The sequence below is a fragment of the Rhincodon typus genome, chromosome 1 (assembly GCF_021869965.1).
Source record: "Rhincodon typus isolate 14 chromosome 1, sRhiTyp1.1, whole genome shotgun sequence".
Lineage (NCBI taxonomy): Eukaryota > Metazoa > Chordata > Chondrichthyes > Orectolobiformes > Rhincodontidae > Rhincodon > Rhincodon typus.
The window spans coordinates 177,707,329-177,716,423 of NC_063332.1; the positions used below are offsets into that span (position 1 = coordinate 177,707,329).

The 9,095-nt window shown below is 42.7% G+C and overlaps 1 protein-coding gene across 1 annotated transcript in view; it reads right to left on the minus strand.

The window, feature by feature from the left end:
- LOC109922553 (polycomb group RING finger protein 3) overlaps nt 1-9,095 on the minus strand; it is a 143,046-nt gene that overhangs the window by 133,485 nt on the left and 466 nt on the right. The window lies entirely within an intron of this gene.

Sequence of the window (9,095 nt, forward strand, 5' to 3'; positions counted from 1 at the left end):
CTTTGGAAATCTGAAGCACAAAGCGACATGGGAGTCGTAGTTCAGGATCCTCTTAAGGTTAACATGCAGGTTCAGCTAGCAGTTAAAGACAAATGCAATGTTAGCATTCATTTCAAGACAGCTAGAATACATGAGCAAAGATGTACTGTTGAAGCTACTTAAGCATCTGGTCAGATAGCATTTGAAATATTGAGAGGAGTTTTGGGCCCCAGATCAAAGGAAGGATATAATGGCGTTGGAGAGGGTCCAGAGATGTATACAAGAATGATTCTAGGGATGAAGAACTTGTCATATGAGGAGTGGCTAAGAACTCTGGGTCTGTACTCGATGGAGTTTAGAAGAATGAGGGGGACAATCTGATTGAACCTGAGAGAATAATGAGAGGCCTGAATAGAGTGGACATGAAGCACATTTTTCCACTGGTCAGAGAGACCAGGACACAAGGGCAGAGCCTCAGAGTGAAGGGATGACCCTTTAGAACTGAGACAGGGAGAAATATTTCAGTCAGAAGGTGGTGAATCTGTCAAACTCATTGCTGCAGAGGGCTGTGGAGGCCAAGTCATTGACTGTATTTAAGACAGAGAAAGATAGGTTCTTGATTGGTATGGGGATCATAGGTTAAGGAACAAAGGTAGGAGAGTGGGATTAAGAAACATATTAGCCATGATCGAATGGTGGAATGGTCTAATTTTGCTTCTATATCTAATTTCAATTACTAGAAGAGCGGAGAGGTTATGTTGGAGCTGTACAAAACTTAGTTAGGGCACAGCTGGAATACTGTGTGTAGTTCTGGTCGCCCCATAATAGGCAGGGTGCAATTGCACTGGATGGGGTGCAGAAGAGATTCAGCAGCACGTTGCCTGGTTTGGAGCATTTTAGCTATGAAGAGAGGCTCAGCCTGTTTTCTTTAGAGCAGAGAAAGCTGAGTGGGGGAACCTGCGATAATCAGGGGCATGGGCATGCTGGATAAAAAGCACTTGTTCCCTTTCACTGAATAATAAGGAGGCATAATTTTAAGCTGGAGGGCAAGAGGTTTAGGGGTGATTTGAGGAAAAATGTTTTCACCCAGAGGGTGGTGGTAATCTGGAATGCAGTGCGTGGGAGGCCAGTAGAGACAGGAAACCTCACAACCTTTAAACAGTACTTGGATGAGCACTTGAAATGTCATAACATTCAAGGCTCTGGGGGCGGGGTGCTGGAAAGTGGGATTAGCGTAGATAGGTTGGCACAGAACTGATCAGCTATTCTTCTGTGCTAGATGACTCCCCTTTTGACTCTGTGTCATCTTCATCACCTGCCTTCCCACGTATTTAAACTTGGCCACAGTACATTCACTTTCACTTACCTCATCCAAGTCACTAATATATATTGCAACTAATTGTGATCCTGGCATTGATCCCATTTTGAAAAACACCCCCCATTATCCCAACTTGCTTGTCTTCTATGAATCAACCAATTCTTAATTCATGCTAATATACTACTGCCAAAACCACGGATTCGTGCCTTATTAAGTCATCTAACACGAAGTATCTTATTGAATGTCTTTTGGAAATCCAAACATATTAAACCGACTGGTTCCCTTTATCTACATTGCATATTACTTTCTCGAAGAATTCTACTAAGTTTGTCAAATATGATTTCCCCTTCATGAAGCTTGATATTTGGTATTTTTAAATGTTCTGCTAATATATCCTTTGCAATAGAGTCCAACATTTTCCCAATGACTGATAATAAAGTAACTGAGCTACAGCTACCCTGCCTTTTTGAAGAAGCGTATTGGCAGTTTTCCAATCCACTGGGACTTATCCTTGAATCTAAGATATGAAATCTAAAAATACTAGAAATAAATCCAGAGACAGTAAGAACTGCCGATGCTGGAGTCAGAATCCAATCTCTTAGCTACCTCCTTTAAAATCTTTGGACGCAACCATCCAGTTGGCATACTTATCAGCCTTCATGCACATTAGTTTCCATAGTGTTTTTCTCTCTCCTGATAGTTACTGTATTCATTTCCCCTCCCCTTTTGGCCAGTGGCTTATTTAGTATTTTTGGATGCTAAATGTTTCCTTGACCATGAAGACCGATGCAGGCTTTGTGTAATTTTTTTGCCATTTCCTGGTTCCCCTTTAATAATTCTCCAACCTCATTTGCTAATGGGGCTATGTTCACTTTGGTCCTTCTCTTCTTTTTTATACATTTAAAGAAGCTCTTGCAGTCTGTTTTGATATCGTTTGCCAGTTTACCCTCAAAGTTTACCTTCTCCCTCTGCTATTTTTTGGTCACCTTTTATTGTTTTTTAAACCTAGCCCAAACTTCTGGCTAATCACAAGTCTTTGCCGCATTTTACATTTTTCAATTTGATATTATCCATCACTTCTTTGGTTAACCAAGGATAGTTTAGAAAACTCATTCCTAGAATCCTTCTGCCTCACTTGGTTATGATCTATTCTCTTTAACATCTATTGGTCCACAGCTGTATTTTCTGCTGAACTCCTTTTTCAGTGCAGTCCAGCTAAGCCTGCCCTCAGTTCTTTATAATTGTCTTTCTTAAAAAGAAAATCAGCCCAATTGTTTCAGACCCAAGCTACTCCTTCTCAAATGCTAAATTCTACCATGTTATGGTCATTATTTACTGACATCATCTATTAAACCCTCCTCATGACACATTACCAGATCCAAAAATAACCTGATCCCTGATAGATTGAAAGCACATTGTTTTAGGAATCTATCCCAAGTATATTATAAATTCTCCCTCATGGGTAGTTCTGCCCATTTGATTTTCCCAATCCACATGAAGGTTAAAGTCACCTGTGATTAAAATGCTGTCTTTTTTACATGTCCTCAGTATCTCCTAATTTATTCTTTGTCCTACAGTATAGCTACTGTCAAAGGACCGAAAGACTACTCCCACCAGTGTCTTCCTTCCCTTGTTATATGTTAGCTCCATACACATGGATTGTCCATTTTCCGAACCAAGATCTTCCTTTGTTTTCGTACTTATTCCATTTAGTAGCGACAAAGCTAATCCATCGCCTTTCCCTCCTGCCAGTCCTTTCGGGATATCACATCCTTTCAATATTTAGTCTCCAGACCTGATCTTCTTGTAACTACTTCTCTATGACGACTGTAAGATTTTACCCATTAATCTCAATTTGTGCTATTGATTCATTTATTTTGTACAAAACACTATGTGCATTTTGAGTAAAAAGCCATTAATTTTATCCTCCTTTGACTCTATTTACTGTTACTTTTCTGTTTGTACAATTTGTCACTTCTTGCCCCACTCTGGGTATCGGTATCCAAACCGCAACCCTGCAATGCTGCCTTTTGTTTTTTAAACCTATGTTTCCTATGATGTTGTAGCCATTATGGAGACTTGGATAACACAGGGGCAGGAATGGTTGTTGGATGTTCTGGGGTATAGATGTTTCAAAAGAAATAGGGAGGGAGGTAAAAGAGGTGGGGGCGTGGCATTGCTAATCAGGGATGGTATCACAGCTACAGAAAGGGAGGTCATGGATGAGAGTTTCTCCACTGAGTCAGTATGGGTGGAAGTCAGAAACAGGAAAGGACCAGTCACTTGATTAGGAATTTTCTATAGACCCCCCCAAAAGCAACAGAGACACTGAGGAACAGATTGGGAGACGGACTTTGGAAAGGTGCAGAAGTAACAGGGTTGTTGTCATGGGTGACTTCAACTTCCCTAATATCGACTAGAACCTCCGAAATGCAAATACTTTGGATGGAGCAGATTTTGTCAGGTGTGTCAGGAAGGATTTCTGACTCAATATGTAGATAGGCCAACGAGAGGAGAGGCCACATTGGATTTGGTACGTGGCAACGAACCAGATCAGGTGTCAGATCTCTCAGTGGGACAGCATTTTGGTGATAGTGATCACAACTCCCTTACTTTTACTATAGTCATGGAGAGGGATAGGAGCAGACGGTATGGGAAAGTATTTAATTGGGGGAGGGGGAATTACAATGCTAACAGGCAAGAACTACAGAGCACCAGTTGGGATCAGATGTTCTCAGGGAAATGCACGAGAGAAATGTGGAGGTTGTTTAGGGAGCAGTTGCTGCGAGTACTGGATAGGTACGTCCCACTGAGGCAAGGAAAGGATGGGAAGGTGAAGGAACCTTGGATGACAAGGCATGTGGAACATCTAATCAAGAGGAAGAAGGAAGCTTACTTAAGGTTGAGGAAGCAAGGATTGGACAGGGCTCTACAGGTCTACAAGGTAGCCGGGAAGGAACTGAAGAATGGACTTAGGAGAGCTAGAAGGAGGTATGAGAAAACCTTGGCAAGTAGGATCAAGGAAAACCCCGAGGCTTTCTATACTTGGCCTGCTGTGTTCATCCAGCTCTAAACCTGGGCCTTCTGCATTGCCACAATGATGCCACCCGAAGGCTGCAGGAACAGCATCTCATATTTCGCCTGGGAACCCTGCAGCCCAAGGGTATCAATGTGGACTTCACAAGCTTCAAAATCTCCCCTCCCCGGACCACATCCCAAAATCAGCCCAGCTCATCCCCGCCTCCCTAACCATTCCTCCCACCTCAACCCCCACCCCCACCTCCTACCCACTAACCTCATCCCGCTTCCTTGACCTGTCCGTCCTCCTTGGACCGACCTATCCCCTCCCTAACTCCCCACCTACATTCACCTTGACTGGCTCCAACCCCGCCTCTTTGACCTGTCTGTCTCCTCTCCACCTATCTTCTCCTTTATCCATCTTCTATCCGCCTCCCCCTCTCTCCCTATTTATTTCAGAATCCCCTTCCCCTCCCCCATTTCTGAAGAAGCGTCTCTACCCGAAACATCAGCTTTCCTGCTCCTCCGATGCTGCTTGGCCTGCTGTGTTCATCCAGCTCTACACCTTGTTATCTTGGCTTTCTATACTTATGTGAGGAACAAGAGGATGGCCAGAGTGAGCGTAGGGCCAATCAGGGATAGTGGAAGGAACTTGTGTGCGGAGTCAGGGGAGGTCCTTAATGAGTATTCACCTGTGAGAGGGACCTTGTCATTTGTGAGGACAGCATGAAACAGGCAGATATGCTCGAACAGGTTGTTGTTAGGAAGGAGGATGTGCTAGAAATTTTGAAAAACATGAGGATAGATAAGTCCCCTGGGCCAGATGGGATATACCCAAGGTTTCTGCGGGAAGCGAGGGAGAAGACTGCTGCCCTTTTGGCAATGATCTTTGCATCCTCACTGTCTACTGGAGTAATGCCAGAAGATTGGAGGGTGGCAAATGTCATTCACTTGTTCAAGAAAGGGAATAGGGATAATCCTAGAAATTACAGACCAGTCAGTCTTATTTCTGTGGTGGGCAAATTATTGGAGAGGATTCTGAGAGATAGTATTTATGATTATTTGGAAAAGCACAGTTTGAATAGAAATAGTCAGCATGGCTTTGTGAGGGGCAGATCATGCCTCACAAGTCTTATTGAATTCTTTGAGGATGTGGCAAAACACATCGATGAAGCTAGGACAGTGGATGTGGTGTATATGGATTTTAGTAATGCATTCGATAAGGTCCCATATGGTAGACTGATTCAGAAAGTAAGGAGACATGGGATTCAGGGAAATTTGGCTGTCTGGATACAAAACTGGCTGTCCAATTGAAGACAGAGGGTGGTGGTAGATGGAAAGTATTCAGCCTGGAGCTCAGTGACCAGTGATGTGCCGCAGGGATCTGATCTGAGAGCTCTGCTGTTTATGATCTTTATAAGTGACTTGGATGAGGAAATGGAAGGGTGGGTTAGTAAGTTTGCCGATGACACGAAGGTTGGTAGAGTTATGGACAGCATGGAGGGCTGTTGTAGGTTGCAACGGGACATTGACAGGATGCAGAGCTGAGCAAAGAAGTGGCAGGTGGAATTCAACCCGGAAAAGTGTGAAGTGATTCATTTTGGAAGGTCGAATTTGAATGCAGAATACAGGGTTAATGGCAGGATTCTCGGCAGTGTGGAGGAACAGTGGGACCTTGGGGTCCACATCCAGAGATCCCTCCAAGTTGTCACCCAAGTTGATAGGGTTGTAAAGAAGGCGTATGGTGTGTTGGCTTTCATTGGCAGGGCAATTGAGTTTAAGAGCCATGAGGTTATGCCTCAGTCTATAAAACTCTGGTTAGACCACACTTGGATATTGTGTTCAGTTCTGGTCACCCCATTACAGGAAATATGTGGAAGATTTAGAGAGTGTGCGGAGGAGATTTACCAGGATGCTGCCTGGACTGGAGGGCAGGTCTTATGAGGAAAGGCTGAGGGAGCTACAGCTTTTTTCATTGGAGCGAAGAAGGATGAGAGGTGACTTGATAGAGGTGTACAAGATGATGAGAGGCATCGATAGAGTGGATAGTCAGAGACATTTTCCAAGGGTGGAAAACACTATCACGAGGGGGCATAATTTTAAGTTGATTGGAGGAAGGTATAGGGGAGACGTCAGAGGTAGGTTCTTCACACAGAGTGGTGGGCGTGTTGAATGCGCTGCCGACAGTGGTAGTGGAGTCAGATACTTTAGAGACTTTTAAGCGACTCTTGGATAGGCGCATGGAGGATAGTAAAATGTAGGGTAGGCAGAGTAGCTTGATCTTAGTAGGATAATAGGTCAGCACAACATCGTGGACCGAAGGGCCTGTACTGTGCTGTTATGTTCTATGTTCTATATGTTCTATGTCCCCTCTCCTCAAGCCTTCCCCATCTATTTAGTTTAAAGCCCTCTCTACATGCTAGTCATTCATTCACTTTTACACTGGTCCCAGCATAAATTAAGTGCAGCCTATCCCACTGGATCAGCTGTCAACTCTCCGCACTGCTGGTGCCAGTGCCCATCAACTGAAATCCATTTCTCCCACTTGCCAATTTGATTATCCCAATATTTGAAGATGGCAGGATATACTGAAAGAATGGTTAGCAAGTCATACAAGATCTTGGCCTTCATAAAGAGAGATATATAGCCCAAAGGAAAGGAAGTTTTGCTGAACATACAAAAATCTCTGCTTACACCACATTTGAGCATTGCATCCAAAGGGCGTTGCTGGCTAGGCCAGCATTTATTGTCTATCCCTAATTCCCTAGAGAGCAGTTATGAGTCAATCACATTGCTGTGGGTCTGGAGTCACACGTAGGCCAGACCAGGTAAGGTTTGGAGTTTCCTTCTCTAAAGGATATTAGCGAACCAGATGGGTTTTTCCAACAATCAACAATGGATTCACAGTCATGATTAGAATCTTAATTGCAGACTTTTTTTATTATTAAATTCAGATTCCAATATCTGCCATGGTGGGATTCAAAACCAAGTCCCCAGAACACTACCTCTGGATTAACAGTTTAGCAATAATACCAATAGGCCACTGTCTCCCAGTTCTAGTCACCACACGTTAGGAAGGATGCGAAGATCATTGAAAGGGTGCAGAAGAAATTTACCAGAATGATTACAAGGATGATGGATTTTAACAAGGTCTGGTTGGAGAAGCTGACCTCCTCAGAGAAAAGAAGATTGAGGGGAAATTTACAGAGATCCAGTTAATTAGGATCTGTTTACATAAAGGTGAACAAAGAAATGTGGTACCACACTTGTTGATGGTACAAGGCCGAGGGAAAGACATTTAAGGTTTTTGAACAGAGGCATAGGAGATACTGCAGAAATTACTCCTGCTGCAATTGGTAATGACCTGGAATTTTCTATCTACAAGTGTGAGGGAAGCTGAGACAATCAATGATTTCCAAAGGAAATTGGATTAACACTTGAAGGAAATAAACTTTCGGAGCTATAGGGACAGATTCTAGAAATCCAATATAAATTCTATAAATTGAATTTCCTTCTTTGTGCCTTATAGATGTCACGATGCTACACAGTTCACACATCAATGTTACAGCAGCGTGACCTTGCAGTCCTCTGTCTAGATAATGAACAGTAAAGGGAAACTCTCTGTCCTAGGAGACACGGGATTTGTATATGGGAGACATCAGCAACACCAAAGAAAATTTTCAATTTTAAGAACTTTTTACACAACTTCTGATAAAGTACCAGAAAACCTGCAATGCTCTATTCTCTTTCAAGACTCTGATGTACTTGTGTTTCTAGTATACTCTGTTTTACATCAGATTACAAAGAATTTGCTCAACTAAATGTAGGATTCTAACAGTCAAAAGAATTCTTATCAAGTGACATATAATGTTGAATTGGCAACTATCACATTCAACAGCAATAAATGCTAAAGGCGTTCCATTATATGAAACTGTCATCAACTTGGATATTTTCCTTCAAATCACTTGATTCAATATCAGATCTCACATAGGAAAAACAAATAGCAAAAACTTAGGCATCATTGTACCAACATGACAGAGTAGAAGAACTAAATATCTTATAGCTGTAGTCAAACATACAAGAACAAATCACACTGAACAGGAACAAAACAGAGGCACTTGAAGAAATACAGAAAACTGGTTAACAGCCAGATCAAGTCAAGTGAAGAATTTTAAATAAAAACAAAGCACAGGAGAAACTTAGCGGGTCTGGTATCTGTGGAGCTTGAAGACAAGTAAACGTTCCAGTGTTCAAATTCTCTTCCTTGGAACCACTCTTCCGCACATCATAGGAGACTCAAAGCATTACCTGAGTTTCTCTCCCAACAGATGTTGCCAGACCTGCTGGGTTTCTCCAGCACCTGTTTTTATTTCAGATTTCCAGCATCCACAATATTTTGCAAGGAATTTGACAGGGGCAAAATGGTAAAGGGTGAGGGAAAAGAACAATTACAAACGATTATCGTAGACTGGAATATTGCAGAGGTTTTCAAGACCTTACTGACAGAACAGTATATTGTGGGTTTTATTGATTCTGTGGTGAGAGGGAGCTTTATTAGGGGATTTTATTGGCTCCATGGGGACATGAAGGTACACTGGGGATTTTATTGGCTCCGTGGTGATGGGATGGTACATTGGGGATCTAATTGGCTTCGTGGTGACAGGATGGTACATTGGGGATTTTATTGGCTCCACAGGGACAGGATGGTACATTGGGGATTTTATTGACTCCATAGGGACAGGATGGTACATTGGGGATTTTACTGGCTCCACAGGGACAG